The 19,947-nt window shown below is 37.3% G+C and overlaps 1 pseudogene; it reads right to left on the bottom strand.

The window, feature by feature from the left end:
- Window positions 1-1,212: 1,212 nt before the first annotated feature.
- Window positions 1,213-19,947, bottom strand: part of LOC103345830 (sorting nexin-7-like) — a 42,272-nt pseudogene continuing 23,537 nt past the window's right edge.

Below are 19,947 nucleotides of genomic sequence, written 5' to 3'. Positions count from 1 at the left end.
TGTCAAAATGTCTATGTTGCACATCTTGGGGACAGCTAGATTGGACAGAATAAACAATATCCTTTGGTGAAAGATCTAAGGTGCACATGTTTTGATATGAGTTGGTACAGGAAATCTAACTCCAAGCTGCCCCATTTAGCTTTTAAATAATTTCTTTTCGGAATTATTTTTTGAAAAGCTTATGCTCCTGGCCTGAATCTACTCAGCTTTTTCTTATTAAATTTTAAAGAACATATTTTAGACGTACATTTTCATGTTTTCAAAACCTTAAGTATCAATCAAATAAAAATGAACAAATCAATCTAACTCCAATGGGAACTTGTCTTATAAAGTAGATCAATAAGACTCCAGCTAAGCTCCTAAGAAAAGAAACATCATTCCCTTGCTAAGGGATCTGCATTTCAACAGGCTGTTTATGTGTTTACTCTGTTGAAAAGCAGTCAAATAATGTGGTTTTTACCTCTTAGCTTTTCCAAAGAGACTTTTTTTCCCTCTAAAATAAAGATGCATTCTAAAAGTGTGTAAAATGCTTTGCAACTCATTTACCTTTGCATATTGAAGGAGAATAGGTGTTGCATATAAAATATGGAACAAACACCAAACCCTGAGAATGTCTTAAATTAGAGCAAAAGATGTATTGTATTTAACATTTTACTGTGAAGTTTATGTTGGAATGGAGAAGTATTTTAGGAAGTGGCAAAATAGGTCAGCCAAAGTTTCATGACCACAGAGTCCCAGTGCATATGTGGTAAGAGAAAGATATCAAAACACATTGACAGAAATTCTTCACTCAACTGCTATCATCCAGAGCATGGGAGTCAGTGGTGACCAGTTTCTTGATCTTTGTAGATTCTGGTTACTAAACTGTTATCTGTTGCATAGTTTACAAATATTTTTCCAATTCTGTTGGTTGCCTCTTCACTTTCCTGACTGTTTCTTTTGCTGTACAGAAACTTCTAAATTTGATGTAATCCCAATTGTTAATTTTGGCTTTGACTGCCTGTGCCTCCAGGGTCTTTTCCATGAAGTCTTTGCCTGTGCCTATATCTTGCAGGGTTTCTCCGATGTTCTCTAAAAATTTGATGGTGTCGGATTGTAGATTTAGATCTTTAATCCATGTTGAGTGGATTTTTGTGCAAGGTGTAAGGTAGGGGTCTTACTTCATGCTTCTGCATGTGGGAATCCAGTTTTCCCAGCACCATTTGTTGAATAGATTGTCCTTGCTCCAGGAATTGGAGCAAATATAAGTTGATCAAATATAAGTTGGCTGCAGATGTTTGGATTGATTTCTGGTGTTTCTATTCTGTTCCATTGGTCTATTCATCTGATTCTGTACCAGTACCATGCTGTTTTGTTGATGCAGCTGGCAACACCTTTTCTGGTGTTAACCAAATCCTCTTCTGACGCTGACCACAGAACATGAATGGGGCCACAGTCTTTCATCAACAGATTCCCTTTCTTCCTTGTAAATTCTTTGAGATATTTTATCTACTAAGTTTATTTGCTGGCTAAACGTTTCAATAAAGTTACTCATTTCCATGAACTCCTCAGGGCGGTTTCTAGCTCCTCTCACGGAGGGCACCACTGCTCTGTCCCTTGCCCCATCCTGCTGAGCAATCTGGGCCCTTGCTTCCTGTGAGAAGACAGTCCCCATGCTTGTACAGTAAAAAAAAAAAAAAAAATCAATCAAGTCTTCATTAAATGTTAAAGTTGAGTGATCAGCAATTTGGTTAAACAATCTATCTAATGGCTTCCTTCGTGTCTCAGTGAAGTCATCATTAAAGCACTCCACCATTCCTTTCACTATAAATTTTCAGGTATTTCTGGAATAATCAGAGCGGGGTGTGCTTCCTCGAGTTTTCCCTTCAACCAAAGAAAATCTTGATAACATCTCTGAACTTCAGATTCACTGGAGTCAAATTCCCCACGAGACATCTTACTAATGATTCCATAAGTGATGAAAGTTTCAATTGTAGTGTGGCTTTCAGGTTCATTGACAGTCAGGAAGAGATCCTTTAAATCTGGCTCAGCTTCAAACCTGATTTGGTTTATCATTGATAAAGGGGATGTTGGCATCACAGGGCTGAAGGAATTCATGTCCCTCACTGAGGCATCCTATTCAACACAACATCAATTGTGGATTCAGTGTTGACTACCTAGATGCAGAAGAAGCTAGAAAAACACTCCAGTCAGAGCTTCTGAAGAAGTTGAGTATATTCTTACTGAACACCTCCAAATCGTACTTGTCCTCGTCTAGATCCTGCACCTCATCCTGCAGTAGGGCAGAGGAGCTGTTGCTGCCCAGGAAGGGGCTCTCCCTATTGCTGCCCCAAGGAGCAGCCCCGGTAAGCCCTCCATCCCTGTTTTATATATATTTATATTTGTGAATAAATATTTGTGTATAAAGTAATACAAAAGAACTAAGTACCCTGTTTTGGATCAAAAGGACACATGGTATCAAATGATTTTATCAATCATATGGTTTTCCTCTCTGTCATTAAAAACTACACAAAATTACTTTACTTTGTGTAGGACTGAACTGAGTAAAAAAATCAAAGCCTGGTTTTCTCTCTAGTTTAAAATAAAAGCATAGAGCTTATCTTTTTATATTTACCAGAAACCCATATTTTTAAAATTTATCTTAAAGTAGTGTATATTAATCATCACTTCTAAAATCTTTCCTTTCTCTCCCAGAAAGAAATGTGTGGTTCCTCCTTTTTCCCCTCCAAGAAGGGAAGGGGAAATTTCAATGACTATATGACCACAATTATAAAGTTATCATTTGGTCCTCCCATTTCCTGGGTATCCAATCTACTTATTTTTTCATCTATTTATTTAGTGTCAGACTGAAATATGACCAACTCCCTATGCAACCCACATCTACCTACACAAAGACACACACATAGTTTATTTCTACTTCTTTTCATTTTCTTCTCAACCATAACACTTGAATGAAATTACTACTATGGAAGACACTGATGATCTCTTCATTGCAAAATTAGTAGACTTACGACCAAAATTATATTTGATTTCTCTCTAACACTTAATAATACTTAGGAAGTCACTACTTCACACTCAACACAAAAATTTTCATCTGGGCTTCCATGACTCAACTATTGACTGTTCTGCATTATGGTGAATCTTTTTTGTTTGCTTAGATCATAAAGATTGGGTACACATATCATTCTGCCATTAAAATTTTTCTTTTCTGGATCATACCATGGATCATTTTATTCTCTAAAATGGCATTAGCTTTTCTCTGCATGTTTGTGTATCCAAAATCTGTGTCTCTGGCTTTGACTCTGTTTTTGTAACATGCTCTTATTTTCAAGACACTTTCTTTCGCCCTTGGATTTTGGCATGGCGATGGATTTAAAAACACCCCCAAATTCAGTGGTTGACTCAAGAAACACTTTACTTGTTTGTGATTCTGCAATTAGGTCTGAGCTCTGTTGGGCAGTGTTTCTGGCACTGCTATGATCTACTCCTCTTCATTTAACACATTGGTTAGCCAAGGTTTGGGATCAGTTGGGATTCTGAGATGATTGGGCTTTTCTCTTCCTGTGCACGTCTGAGACTCCTTTGCACGTCTGAGACTCCTTTGCCTCACAGGTAACAATAATGACTGTTCTCAGAGGAAAATGACAGCAACCTGAATACTGTACCTTTCTCTCCATCCAAACTGGTCATCAGTCCCATTGATTTTACTTAAGAAAAGTGTCTAAATTCTGCCCTCTTTGCTCAATGCTCAGTAACTTCCTTACTTCATTTTTCAACAATGCTCATTTGAAATATTTACACATTTAATTCTTCTATTTAAGAATAAACCACAAAATATTTAGTAGACCTATTGCATTTTTAGTTACTTATTACATTTTTCATGTTCAGGTTTTCAGTGGGGTCTGGTTTCTTAAAACCCCTATGTTTAGGAATCAGGAATATTCATTTTTAAAAACCCCATATGATCCAAATAAGCTCTAACACTAAAGGAGTACTCCTTTAGTCTATTGCAAGATGCTTTCTTTTTCATGTAATTTTGCTTTTCCTAAAAAGGACTTAACCCAATATGTTCTTGTCAACTTTTAGATGCAATGCGAACTACAACATTGTCAATGTTGCTTAAAATTTCTGATAATTTCAGCTTATATTCCTGTAATAGTCCTTATATATTTTTCAGTTTCTAATACAGCTTCTTCAAGTATATGGTTTAGTGTTCTTTAACTAATAAAAATTCATTCATTCATTGAGGCCAAAGCACTCTGGGCTCTTACTACTTCAGAGAAATCTTACTGAATCCATGATATGTGTCAGACACTCTTCTAATATTTAATGGTCAGGAGTGTACAAGATAAATAATAAATACAGCTGGATAGAGTCATATTCTTATAGGGATGATAGGAAAATATTCAAGTAAAATGCTTAATAAATAAGTTAACCTCAATAATGGGAAATATATTTAGTGGTATAGTAGAGAGAGAAATGGAAACAGAGGTAATGCTTATAGCATACAGGATGGTTCAAGGGAAGTTTCTTGGAAAAGGAATTATTTAAGCTGAGACCTCAAAAATGCTAGAAGTGAGATATTTAAGGTCCCAGGGAAGAGAGTGTTAGTTGTAAGAATCTGAAACCACATTTGTCTCTTAGTAATTTTAATGAAGAATTTCACTTCTTCAGAGCATTAAGAAATGCATACTTAGAAGTTATTCTTAAAACATTTAATAATACTTCTTATATTATCTAGAGTTGAACTTTTAAACTATTAGATTAATTGCATTCCAAACTGATTGGGATAATAGTTCATTCTAATTAATTGGTTTTCAGTGGAGGCAGGTGGAGAAAAATAGGTTGAGGGGAGATTGATACAAATAGAATATTGCTACCTAATACTCATTCTCGGCGTCTTCTTTGACTAAATACTTAAGAACACTGATTCTCCACATTTAAAAACAGAATTCATGTAGCTACTTTTGTGGCCTTTGGGTTATACCACAACTTGTGATGCCAGCATCCCATATTAGAGTGCTAGTTTGTCTTGGCTTCTCCACTTCCAATACAACTCCTTGCCAGTTGTGCCTGGAAAGGCACATGGCTGCCAAAGTACCTGGTATTCTTCTACCCATGGGGAGACCTGCATGAATTTCCTGGCTCTTGGCTTCTGCCTGGCCTAGCCCTGGCTTCTGCAGCCCTTTGATAAGTGAATCAGAGGATGGGAGATTTTCTCTCTCTCTCTCTCTCTCTCTCTCTCTCTCTCTCTCTCTCTCTCTTCCCATTCCTCTTTCACTCTTCCTTTTGCACAAATAAATGTTTAAAAATATTTCTCAGTGTATCTCTTTTCTGTGTTATAGCAATCTACCAGAAACTCAGTGGCTTAAAGTCAGCATACATTATCTTACCACAGTGTAGGTCAGAATACTGGTACAGGTTCAACAGCCTAATCTCAAAAGCACCAGCACCCTGGATTCTTTCTTCAGGCTCTCAGAGAACTCACATTTCTTTAACCATTGCAGCTTCTATATGCCTGTCACATTCTTCGCCTCATGATCACTTTCTCTATCTTTAAAACTATTGCAAGTTAATTCCTTCTTAAGTCACGTAACTTGTACTTGCTTTTCATGGGCAGATCTCTGACCCACAGGGGTAGGATTCTTGACTTGTAAGGATTTGTGATTGATTTGTAGTTATCCCAGTAGTCCAGGTTAATCTCCTTATCTCAAGATTTTAACAATTTCATCTGCAAAGAATCTTTTGTCAGATTAGGTAATAAATTAAAATTCTTGAGATTAAGACATATGTCTACAGGGAGCCACTGTTCACTCTGCTACACACAGAGACTTCCTTGCTCAAGGGCTAGCTGTGTGGCAAGGTGTGGTATCTCCTTAGCTAACAGAGTGTAGCACTTCTAGGAAAGACAGTATATAGGAAAACACACCAGGGGGTTTCATGGACTGTTTCTGCTTGATCCTGCACCACTGTGCTTTCTAAAATATGACCAAATAAGTGAAACCTCTAAGAACAGATAGAGGGTCCGGCACACTGGAATAGTGGGGAAAGCCACTGCCTGCAGTGCTGGCATCCCATATGGGCGTCAGTTAAAGACCCAGCTCCTCCACTTCCGATCCAGCTCTCTGCTGTGGCCTGGGAAAGCAGTAGAAAATGGCCCAAGTCCTTGGGCCCCTGCACCTGCGTGGAAGACCCAGAGGAAGCTCCTGGCTCCTGACTTTGGATTGGCGCAGCTCCAGCCATTGCAGCCAACTGGGGAGTGAACCAGCGGATGGAAGACCTCTCTCTCTCTGCCTCTCCTTCTCTCTCTATGTAACTCTGACTTTCAAATAAATAAGTCTTTATAACAAAAGTGCCACAAAGAAGAAAGATGCCAGTAGGCAGTCTCTAGGCTGACTAAATGTTAACTTTTTAAATGTAAGTGAAAAATAACCTTTAATTTATTTAAGTTATCATTTTAGTAGTTTTCTCTTGATAGCTTTTGGATAAATCCCTAACAAAGCTGGCTTAGTCATTATAAAAGGGAAAGACCTATGTTAATAGCACAATGAGTTTCTTTTTCATGGCTGACTTAGATTATCCATTCAGCAATCTTATTCGCTGGTAGCAGACTTTAACCAGTTGAATTGACAAACTATAGAAATCTGGACAAGTCAAGTTATCTAGAAAGACAATGCGGAGTTGATGTTCTAATAATAGCTTAGCCGTAATTAAGCCAACAGTCAGCCATCAATATGTCAGTATTATAAGAAAATAAATTTTGCTCCTAGAATAATATTGTAATAAATTTAATTAGAATTGTAATTAGTTTTTGAATCAGCAAATCTTAGCTGCCATAAATATTAGCACTTTAAGTTTGTCACATATATACTCAAGTTTATGTCTTACTTTAAAAATTATTTTCTCATGTAAAAAATCTAAAAATTGCATAATATTAAAAATTGGTAATTCCAAAATATGTAAAAGATCTTTGAGAGCTCAGTTTAAAACACGGACTAACAATATTTCTGTTAGATTACTAAAAAATCATATCATTTTTATTATTCTTTCTTCATAAGCCTGTCTAGGTATCTACAGTCTCAAGTTTTACTCAATGTCTCACTGCAGATTATTTCATATTTCTAAAAAGAAACAAACTTCCACAGTCACTGATCAATCCCAATTATCTTCTAATAGCATTAGAGGAATTTAAGTTATTGAATCAACAAATCACATAGAACTTGAGCTTGTTTTTGCCTTTTTGAATGAGTGCATTTTTACTTATTTTAGATAGGTCAAGTCTTAGCAGTATGTGTTCTGTGAACCATTTCTGATAAGTACAGCACTATGTCAGTTCATACTTCATATTCTGTGTTGCCACACTGCACACACAATGAATATCATCTGTCCCGAGATGCTTGGTCTAGTAACACTCTTATTTTGTTCTGCATTAGTGAGTAGGAAATTCAGTTTTGTAGCTTAGTTTGTTCATCTATTCTTTTTATATCTGTTAGTATAAAATCAAAATTTGAAAGCACTAGACAAATTGTACATTACATGTGCATACTAAATGACATACTAAACATAGTTTTTTTTTAAATGCCCAACTTTATGTTCTTCACTTGGAAAGAGGCTTAAATTTGAGGGGAAAAAACACCTAATTTATATTTTAAAAATAGTGCTATCATAATCTATTGAATCAAATGTTTAGATTATTAGATGGGGGTGTTTATATTTATCTCCAAATACAAATACTTGGATTCTGTGAATGTCACTTTATTTGGAAAAAAATGACTGGGGGCCGATAGATCAGGTAAAGCACAGAGGAAAAGAGAAGCTGCTTTGAAAATGGAGAAAGAGATCGCAGTGGTATAGCTGCAAACCGAGAAATCCCATGGCTAGCTCATAGCCCTCAGGGTCTAGGAGAGTGGCATGGAATAGATGCTTTCCCAGAGCTTCGCAGATTCATCTGTCCCAAGACCTCAGTATTGAGATCCTGACCTCCAGCACAGCGAGGGAAGCAGTTTTTGTTCTTTTCAGCCCCTTGATTGGTGGTGATTTCTTACAGTAGCTGCAAAACACAATTACAGCTATCATTGTGCAAATTATTTTCATGATTACCTGTTGTTGTACACCACATCATTTTTTTTCCAATTATTTTGCTGAAAAAAACAATAGTCTCTTTACTGGATAAAAAGATTCCCCAAAATTCAGATGAAAGGTGGCAGTGTAAATGTATACCATTTAAAGGGGAGCATTTGAAACAGTGTTTAAGATGTGGCTTGAGTCCTCTGTTTCCATATCAGAGTGCCTGGGTTCAAGTCCTGCCTCTGCCTCCAATTTCAGTTTCCTGAAAATAAGAACTCTAAGAGGTAGCAAATGATGATGGCTCAAGTACTTGGGTTCCTACCACCCATGTGGAAGCCCAGACTGATTTCCAGGGTCCTGGCTTTGGACTGATCCAGCCCCAGGTCTTGCAAGCCTTTGGGAAGTAAACCAGCAAATGGAAGGTCTCTCTCTCACTCTCTCTTAAATTAATGCAATTTAATAAAAAAGTTAAATATACTCCTTTTATTCCAGTTCTGACTTTCCACTGTAAGGATAACACAGCATTTTAATTTCTACACAAAATAATCAAGTGAAACGGAGGAAAGGGATAGGGAGCACAGTCTGGAAACCATAAAGCACAACAGCCAACAGGCATCTCTGAATCAGCAGACCAGAAACGTTGTACATTATCCCATTCATGGGCAAAACTGAATCCCACAGCAAAATGAACCATCCAAATAGGGGAGTCAGTAGAAAGTTTTTTAACACTGTCAGAATCATCCTTGAACTTCCTCAAGAATCCTTGTCCTTCTTTGGAGAGTGAGACAACTGCACTTCCCCCCAAATACATACATAAACATTCACCAAAAGACTATAGAGACTAGAAATTTATCCTGTATAGGTGGAAAAACAAAACATTTTCTTTCCTAGAGATACCTTAGAAGATACCCTTTCCTAGAGATAGTATTCATGTCCCTACAGTAAAACAGAGAAGTGAAGAGAAATTGAATTTTTTTTTGGGGGGGGGGATAGGCAGAGTTAGACAGTGAGAGAGAGAGACAGAGAGAAAGGTCTTCCTTCCGTTGGTTCACCACCCCCCCCAATGGCCACTACGGCTGGCTCATTGCACTGATCTGAAGCCAGGAGCCAGGTGCTTTTCCTGGTCTCCCATGCGGGTGCAGGAGCCCAAGCACTTGGGCCATCCTCCACTGCCATCCCGGGCCACAGCAGAGATCTGGACTGGAAGAAGAGCAACTGAGACAGGAACAGTGCCCCAACTGGGACTAGAACCTGGAGTACTGGTGCAGCAGGTGGAGAATTAGCCTAGTGAGCCGCGGTGCTAGCAGAGAAATTGAATTTCTTAAATAATGAGACCTCCTTGGTTCTTTCTGCTTTTGGTCTGAGTCAGTTGACTAATACTATTTGTGAAGAGTCTAGAAAATTTGTATCTAGGGATTTGGACCGATCAAAGGATAAAGATTCAAAGATAATGTCATCAGTGGTTCTCATCAGAAAAGTTCCAATCAGTTCATCCCACAGTGAAATTCACAGTCAGTAAAACAATCCTCTCTGTGTAGTTTCCATTCAGCTTTTAGTGTTACCCTCCTTAATGTGAGATGATATCCAAAAATAGCCAGAGACTGAGTAAAACTTCTAAGTGTAAAAGATCATAACCAAAAGCTTACTGGAAAATAGACGCCTAGTTGGGGAATAAAATTCCTGAGGGAGAATGGAAATATTTATCCTTAGAATCATTTTTTGAAGATTTCATTTATTTATTTGAGAGTGACACAGACAGTGAGAGGGAGAGATTCTCCAAATGACTTCAACAGCCGGAGCTGGGCTGATCGGAAGCCAGGAGCCAGGAGCTTCCTCCACATCTCCCAAGAAGCTGAGGGGGCCAAGCACTTGGGTCATCTTCTACTGCCTTCCCAGGCCACAGCAGAGGTGGATTGGAAGTGGAGCAGCTGAGACTAGAACTGGCACCTTTATGGGATGCCAGTGCTGCAAGTGGAGGGTTAACCTACTGAGCCACAATACCAGCCCCAGTATCATTAATAACTTAGAACTGATACAAAGTATATACATGAAAAAAGGAAATAAATATAAACTCCTAAAGCAATTTCAGTCTTCAAAATCTTATTAACAAAATTTGGAATCACTATAGAATTACAAATTAAACTGGGACTGTGCTGCAGCTCAATAGGCTAATCCTCCACCTGCGGCAGGGCACTCTGGGTTCTAGTCCCGGTCAGGGTGCCAGATTCTGTCCTGTTTGCTCCTCTTCCAGGCCAGCTCTCTGCTGTGGCCCAGGAGTGCAGTAGAGGATGGCCCAAGTCCTTGGGCCCTGCACCCGCATGGGAGACCAGGAGAAGAACCTGGCTCCTGGCTTCAGATCAGCGTGGTGCGCCAGCCACAGCAGCCATTGGAGGGTGAACCAGTGGAAAAGGAAGACCTTTCTTCTTTCTCTCTCTGACTGTCCACTCTGCCTGTCAAAAATAAATAAATAAATAAACCTGAGAAAATCTCCCTTAAATCACTCATTGATACATGTGGAAAATTAGAGGAAAATATTTTAACCATTGGAATTTGGGTGTGGAGTATAGCAATAAGATACTAGAAATCAGAAAAGGAAAAAATAAAACAAAAAAATGAAAATCATTGAACAAATACTTCAGTATATCTCATGGAATTGCGAAGTGTGTATTTCCAGTTTGAAAGCACTCAGTGAAGTACCAGAAACAGTTATTAAAATCGAACTATCCCAATGTGTATCATCAAAAATTTTCAGAATTTTAAGCTAAAAAACACTAAAGTACCAAATAAGAAAGGATACTTGAAATGATTAGGGACCAAAAAGTTGTTTAGCTTGTAAAAGGTAGCAATAAAATCAGTGAAATAATGGAGAAATGTTTGAAAAAATTAGAAGGTGACTGTTAACCTAGAATTCTGTGTTCAGCCATATTACCATTTAGTTAGGATAGAAAGCATATGGGATCTCATAAGTTTTACTTTAATGAATCCTTTCTCAATAAAGCTCTAACAAAATTAAGGTATAAACAGGAGGTCATAGGAACCAGAGTTTCAAGAGAGATGTCAAAAACTTCTCTGGAATAAAAGTTAAAGAAAACTCTTGGATGACAATTGTGGAACAAAAATAAATTATATTCCTCCGAAGACAATTTTAGATGATACTAAGTACTCCAAGAACCTGACATTGAGAAATACCTTTTATATTTCAATGCAGTAAAAGGAGATTTAGATAACTGCATGAAGAGAGTATTTGTGATTGAATTTTGATTAAGTATATAAGAGACTAACAAAATGAAAAACAAGTCAATTAACAAATTCATTGAAAGTCAGTTGCTCCAAAATGATAGATAATTGGATGCTATACATTAGAGATGGAAAGAAATTTATGAATTCTTTTTGTAAACAATGAATGATATTCTATATAAAACAACAAACTATAATATAATGAAAAATAATAAACAGGACAATAAAGTAGCTATTTAAATCTATAGATTCTATATTCACATACTACATAAGTGTTTCTGAATGTGAATGTGTGTAATGGATTGGTGTTGCAGTACGATATATCACATGGATAAAAGCTTGTATTCTGTTGCAGGTGATTAAAATTTTTCTAAAATTGATAGTTTTAAGAATTAAGTCTTATGGACCTATTCCTTAAATATATGGAAGTAAACTTTTCTGAAAAATATCAGGAACAGATAAAAGAGCAGGAAGTTATTGGTTCACAGATATCAAAACTAGATTGATACGGGGATTTGAGGGCTGATTTTAAACTATGTGTGGGGGAAATACTACAGGGGGGTATATCTCCTTGCATTCACAGCTTTGAGTGATCTCCCCTGAGTGTGGGCAGGATTTGAGGCAGGCTTACAACCAATAAAGCAAAGGTGATGGAATGTTAATGTTACTTTATATTAAATCTGTCTACATGGGAGCATGCACTCCAGAGACAAGAAGATGAGACCATCCCAGCAAGGCTAGTAAGACATGGCCATTAGTCCAAAAGTCTATGAGAAAGTAAATGTGGTCAATAATAAATGAGATCAGAAGAGGGTCATTCCTTGGTGAAGTCATCAGAGGAGACTAGAACCTGAGAAAAATTTCACACCAGCCTTGTACGACACTGAAGCAGAACATCCAGGGAAGCTGCAACCTGACTCCTGATCCACAGAAAGCCTGCGGTAATTAAGTGCCTTGTTTGAAGCAGTAACTTTGTGAAAATAGTGTTACAAAGAGACAATAACCCAATTAATAAATGATGTCTTGGTGAATATTTTGAGTTATTGATCATATGCATGTATTGCTTTGATGAGATTAAGAACTGAAATTAAAGAAAATGTAGATTCTTAGTGCAAAGAGCAATGTATACAATTTCCTAGATAAATTTTTCTTTAGATATTTCTTACCTCGGATTATATTTTGGTCCAAGGAATCAGGAATCATGCAGAGAAACCCAATTAGAGTGGGGATGCATTTCATATATTGAATTATAGACTAACATGCTACTAGTTGGCCATTTCTTCCTCCGTCTTTTTAGTGTGGCAAGATATGTTTCTGTTCCATTAAGAGGTTTATTTTTAAAATAAGCAAAGAAGGGTCTGGTGCTGCTGTGTAGCCTAGGGTGAAGCCACTGTTAGTGCTGCCAGTATTCCATGTGGGTTCTGGTTTGAGTCCTGGTGCTCCACTTCTGATTCAGCTCTCTGCTATGGCCTGGGAGAGCAGCGGAAGATGGACCAAGTCCTTGGGCCCCTGCACATACATGGGAGACCCAGAAGAAGCTCCTGGTTCCTGGCTTAAGATCAGCACAGCTCCTGCCATTGCAGCCATTTGAGGAGTGAAACAGCAGAAGGAACACATCTTTTCTCTCTCTCTCTCTTTCTCTCTCTCTCTCTTTCTTTCTTTTTCTCTTAGTCTGTCTCAATTGCTCTGCATTTCAAATTGATTAATCAATCTTAACAATGCAGAAAAAAGTGTAGATTTTTACTGTTTTATTGTGACTAAATGGAAAATATACTGGATGAGTTTCAACCTAGTACTTGGCTAAAATCTCTATTATGTACTGTTATTATTTACACTATTAGAAGCTAAGAGTTGTGAGCACTTTTCCTGCACTTAAAGCTTCTATGAGTTTTACATATATTAGTTTGTTTAACTTCATACCAACTCTATAAATAAATAGGACTTTTCTCTCCATTTTACATATGGAAAACAAATGTTTAGACATTAAAGAAAGTTATTCATGGAAGGAGAGAAGACAGCGGTAGAGTCAGGATTTGAAATTAACTTTAAAAATCTATCAAGACTCAATTTGTGGCTGAAAATATAATCTATAATGGAAAATTCTCCCATAGCTACTTAAGAAGACGTGTATTTTCATAGTAGACTCATAAAATGGCCGACACCCTAAACAGCACTCTGGCCTCAGAATCAGCCCTTAAGGCATTCGGATCTGGCTGAAAAGCCCATGACAGTATTTCAGGCATGGAAAGGCAAGACACTGTTGCAAAAAAAAAAAAAATGACCTAAATGAAAGATCTCTGTGAGTGAGATCCCAGCGGAAAGAATGGGCCATCAAAGAAGGAGGTACATTTCTCTGAAGGGAGGAGAGAACTTCCACTTTGACCATGGCCTTGTCAAATTAGGATCAGAGTTGGCAAACTCAAGAGGCTTGCATAGCTATGGAAGCTCATGACAAGATCCTAGGTTGATTACTGATGCCATCAACAAGAGTCTCAATTGTTAAATCAACAACAGGAGTCACTGTGCACTTACTCCCCATGTAGGATCTCTGTCCTTAATGTATTGTACTATGTGAATTAACGTTATAACTAGTACTCAAACAGTACTTTACACTTTGCGTTTCTGTGTGGGTGCAAACTGTTGAAATCTTTACTTAGTATATACTAAAGTGATCTTCTGTTATAAAGATAATTCAAAATGAATTGATGTGAATGGGATGGGAGAGGGAGTGGGAGATCGGATGGTTGTGGGTGGGAGGGAGGTTATGGGGGGGAAAAGCCACTGTAATCCAAAAGTTGTACATTGGAAATTTATATTTATTAAATAAAAGTTTATAAAAAGAGGACATGTATTTTAAAGGAAGAGTCAAACACATACACACACAGAAAGAGAGAGAGAGAGAGAGAGAGAGTGAGAGAGAGATTGATTGTTTATCCACTGGTTCATTCTTCAAATCCCTACAATAGCCAGAACTGGGCAGGCTGAAACCCAGAACCAGGAACTCCATCAGGGTCTCCTGTATGAGCTGCAGGGGCTCAGGCACTTGCCCCATCCATCATTCACTGCCTCTGAGAACACATCAGCAGAAATCTGGATCAAAAGCAGGGTAACTGGAACTTGGACTCACAAATAGCAGCTTAACCTGTTGTGTCGCAACATCTGCCCCAACCTATAGCTTTTCTTAATCTCTCTTTTTAGTTGATTTATTTTTGCAGAAAAACATTCAAAAAGCTTTCTCATTTCTTTCTATGTATATTCTTTTCCTCTGTTGTTACTATGAAAATTTCAATTAACATTTTAAAGTTATAAACACTCTAATGTGAGTTTATACCAACTTATTTTTATTACTGCACTAAAGCTCTCCTCATTTACAGTTCTACCTACCCTTTTCAAGTTTTGATGTAACAGAATTATATTTTGTGTATTTGTTAATAAATTTTAGTGCATTAGTCTTTTTATGTAGACAGAAAATTAAGTTATGAGTCTTTATTATAATAAACTAGCTTTTATGACTGCCCATATGTTTTTCTCTATTGATATATTTATTTATTCTTATGGCATTGAGTTTCCAGTATCCCTCCACTTCTACCTACAGGGTTCCCTTTAGGATTTCACACAATTGGTGGTGACATACTCCCTCAAGTATTTTTTTAAGATTTATTAATTTATTAGACAGGCCCAACTACAGAGAAGCAGAGGTAGATAAAGAGAGAGCAGGGACTTCCATCCACTGGTTCACTCCCCAAATAGCCGCAATGGCCGAGCTGTGCCAATCTGAAGCCAGAAGCCAGGAGCTTCTTCTGGGTCTCCCATGTGGGTGCAGGGGCCCAAGGACTTGGGCCATCTTTTACTGCTTTCTCAGGCCATAGCAGAGAGCTGGATTGGAAGTGGAGCAGCTGAGACTGGAACCAGTGCCCATATGAAATGCTGGCACTGCAGGTGGTGGCATTCCCCATTATGACGCAGTGCCACCCTCTGCCTAAAACAGATTTATCTAATAATGTGCTAATTTGTCCATCATTATTGAATAATAATTTTATACATACAAGATTGTAGACTGAAAGTTTTTCTTTTAGCACTTGTTAACCTTAGTCCACTGCATTCTCATCTTCAAATAAGAAATGTGTTGATAATCTTATTGTAATGTCACTAAACTGTTGCTATTTTCAAGATAATTTCTTTGTCTTTCAACAACTGGATTGAAATGTCGATATGGATTTATTTATTTATTGTTATAAAGTTAAGTAAACTAATGTCTGAAAAACTCATAGCAGTTTTGGGTGCAGGGAAAGAGTTCACTACTCTTAGCTTTTAACAATATTAATAATAACAGTGAATCATAGAGATTTTATCCAAGTTGTAAGTTTAGTCTCACCCAGGATATTTTCCATTTAGTCACAATAAAGCAATAAAAATCTATGCTTTTTTCTGCCATTTTTGATTGACTGATTAATTGATTTGAAAGGCAGAGCAATAGAGCCAGAATGAGAGACAGAAAGAGAGAGAGAGAATCATTGACCTGCTCGTTCACCCCCCAAGTGGTCCAAAGAGCCATGTTAGAATGTGTTGTGCTTTGCCAGTGTTGACACTCATGTCTTTCACTGGGAAATTTCTGTCCATTATTTCTTCAAAAATCTCTCTGCTCCTCTCTCTTGTTCTCTCCCTCAATACATGTGTGGGTCTGCTTGGCAGAGTCCTCAGATCTCTAACCTTTCTTCACTCTCACTCCATCCCACAAATTAACCATTTCAATCTTTTTGTCTTAAACTTATATGACGTTTTCTTCAGCCTACTCAAATAACCCTCTAAATCTTTCTAGCCATTTGGTTATATGGTTAGTGTAATTTTGAACTATAGAATTCTTTATGACTTCCTTTGGACTCTACCTTTATTTATATTTCTATACTATTCATGCATATTCATACATTAGATTCTTGACATTTTTCCTGTTTTCCTTGAGTTTTTTGAGCATTTTTAAAGTCTTTGTGTACTGTCTGCCATTGGTCTTATTCATGGATAGCTTCTTTTTTATTTATTTATTTATTTTTGACAGGCAGAGTGGACAGTGAGAGAGATAGAGACAGAGAGAAAGCTTCTTTTTTATTTTTATTTTTGTTTGTCTTGTAAATGATGCATATTTTTCCATTTCTTTATATGTCTTGTGATTTTTTGGAAATCTGAATCAAATAATGTGGTGACTTCTGAAATATAATCATTCCCTGGGGATTTCTATTTTTTAATTTTAGTTTCTGATATTTGTAGTCTGTCTCTATGCCAAAGATGAACCTAAGGTGTAAATGTAATGCCTTAGGTTTTCTCTGATGCTGCATTTCTATATGCATGCATGGTTAGTTTTTAATATTCCTTGTACAGCCATTCATTTTGCAAGTCATCTTCCTTAATGATTAGCTCTAAAAAAAAGAAAATGAGTAAAATCAAGGAAGCAAAGGCATTAGCACTTTAACTCCTCTGCACTTTAGCCACAGAGGAAGAGTTCACCATAGGGAAGGAAAAGAGCTGTATGTGGGCAAAAATTGCTCCGAGTCTCTTTGAACCTCTGTGATCAGGAGCAGAAATGAAGAGAACACAAACCCCACTATTTGAAAGACAAAATTTTGTCACCATGTAACCTCTCCAGGAGCACGTGCCTGGTTTCGTGCCACCAGATGTGAGGGAGGGAATGATAACAACTGCTGTGCCAGGTTTGAGCAAAGTTAATTCTAATTTACTGGTGATCTTTACCTTGGGAAGTGAAAGCTCTTCACAGTCTTGAGTTCTGAAGTAGTCACACCAGGCTAATTCTGCCTGTACAATTGTTGTCAAAGTGAGAAGAAAGATTTCTGTATTTCTTACTGTGTCATCTTAGAATCATGCTGCTAAAAAGTTATTTTTAAAAAGTTATTTGGAGGACCTGGATTACAAAATATAGAGAAAATATTGCCTCGGATTAGAAAATTAAATTAAAAGCAGAAATGTATAATATCAAAAACTACACAAATAATTTACTCTGAATTTAATCTCAGAATTATGTGTATTTTTCAAGGTTGATTACATCTAGCATAAGGCAGAATCCTATCAATTTAACATTTTGAATAACTAAAATCCGTCATATTTAAGGTAGTCACAATAGCTTTTACAATGAAAAGTAAAGATATTAACATCAGGCCAGTGCCAAGGCTCGATAGGCTAATCCTCCACCTGAGACACTGGCACACAGGGTTCTAGTCCTGGTCCGGGCGCCGGATCCTGTCCCGGTCACTCCTCTTCCAGTCCAGCTCTATGTTGTGGCCTGGCAGTGCAGTGGAGGATGGCCCAAGTCCTTGGGCCCTGCACCCGCATGGGAGACCGGGAGAAGCACCTGGCTCCTGGCTTCGGATCAGCATGGTGCGCCGGCCACAGTGGCCATTGGAGGGTGAACCAATAGAAAAGGAAGACCTTTCTCTCTGTCTCTCCTTCTCACTGTCCACTCTGCCTGTCAAAAAAAAACCCAAAAAACAAAAAACAAAAAAAAAAACAAAACAAAAAGATATTAACATCATACTTTATATGAATTTTAATGTAAATCATAAGATTTGTTTTTATTTGCATCTGTATTTTTGTTATGTTTTATGATTTGCTTTTGTTCCTAAATCAGTTAAGTTTAATATTTAGAGGATGAATATTTAATTTTAAAAGGGTAGATTAAATAAAGTCATAAATAAGCTTAATATGTTTGAATCAGTGTTTAAATAATAAATGATTGCAAGCATGATTCTTAAAATGTTTCATGCAGGAACACAAAATATTAGTTCTGCCATACCCAACCCTCTGAATAGGAGCCCAATTTGGTCTGGGTCACAGCTTGTCCCTTTAATTTGGAAAGTAACTGCTTGATTTGTCATATTCTACAGGTAAGAAACAGGTGTAAGAAAATCAGTTTGGTGTCTTCCCACTCTCATACAGTCATCCCACAGAGGTCAAATAAATAACAGGATAGATGTGACATTTAGGTAAAAATAATCTCAGACTATTTAAGATTCAGCTGATTCTTCCTTTTTTCTTAAACTCTACTATCATTTTTGTATTGACTTAAGAAAACTATTTGTTAAAAATAAAATTTGTCCTTCTTTCTATGGTATAATGCTAAATTATCAGTGTGTAGTTTCTTTGACCTGAACATTAAATATATGCATATATTTCATTTTATTGGTGACTAATATATATTAAAATGGATTTGTTAATTTATTCTAGAATGCACAATGATGATAAAGTTACCTTAACAGCTAACAGCTTTCCAGTAATTTTTCCTATTAAAATAGATCTGCCTTATTTACTGAGTTGTGAAACTCAGTAGGCGAAAACACCATATGCCTCTGAAAAGATCACTTTGAAAATCTATAGAAAGCAGGCAGGTATTTTCACTTCTGAAGTATTTGATTTCATTAAACAAAAGTGATAGTTAATTTCACAATTAAATTTTGAAAAGTATGGCCCCAGGCGAGCATTTAGTGTAAAATTTAAGATGCCACTTGGGATGCTCACATTCCACATCAGAGTACCTTGGTTTGAGTCACAACTCCACTCCCAATGCCAACTTCCTGTCAATGTGCACCCTTGGAGGTGGCAGCTGATGACTCAAGTACTTGGATCCCTGCCACCTACATGGAAAACTTGGATGCAGTTACAGGCCTAGGATTGAGCCTGTACCTTCCCTGACTGTTGTGGGCATTTAGGAAGTGAAAAAAACAGATGGAAAATCTCTATCTATCTGCTTTTCAAATAAGACAAATACATAAATATTTAAAAAATAAGAAAAAGATCATCTTGAGTGACATCTTCTTAATTGGTCTATTTGTGTGATTTTAGTATATATACATATATTATTACTTTAAACACTGCCAGTGAATTTTATTGTGCTGACATTCTGAATCAAAATTCCTAAAAGATATGAAGGATTATATTTTGCATTTACACTGTCCCAAAGAAGTAACAACCTTTGCATTATTTTAAATGCACATATTCCACAGATTGCATTTATATGTTTGAGTTATATTGAAAAGTAACACAACTTGACTGCCTTAAGTAACAGAAAATTTGCTGCTATAGCCAGAACTTTGAAATCAAGATACTGGCAGTTTTCTTTTTAGGGTAGTAAGAGAAGGATCCAGTTTAGGGCTTTCTGCTTGGTTTTTCGAGAGCTATCTTCTCCCCATCTCTCTTTACATGCAAAATCTCTCTGTGTGTATACATGTCCCCAAACTCTTTCCCTTTTCATAAGGGCACTGATCATGGGATTAAAGTCCATTGAATTGTTGCATTTTAACTTGGGAATCTCTATAAGAACCATCTTTTACAAATAAGGTCATATTATGAATTACTGAGATTTATTGCTTCAAAGAATGTACTTAAATATGGATACATTTAATTCAATGAATAACAGTAGTAAACAAATTAAATTATTATTATTTTTTTTTTTGACAGGCAGAGTGGACAGTGAGAGAGAGAGAGACAGAGAGAAAGGTCTTCCTTTGCCGTTGGTTCACCCTCCAATGGCCGCCGCGGCCGGCGCGCTGCGGCCGGTGCACCGCGCTGATCCGATGGCAGGAGCCAGGAGCCAGGTGCTTTTCCTGGTCTCCCATGGGGTGCAGGGCCCAAGCACTTGGG

The sequence above is a fragment of the Oryctolagus cuniculus genome, chromosome 7 (genome assembly GCF_964237555.1).
Source record: "Oryctolagus cuniculus chromosome 7, mOryCun1.1, whole genome shotgun sequence".
Taxonomy (NCBI): Eukaryota; Metazoa; Chordata; class Mammalia; order Lagomorpha; family Leporidae; genus Oryctolagus; species Oryctolagus cuniculus.
This window is presented reverse-complemented; position numbering and strand designations above follow the sequence as displayed.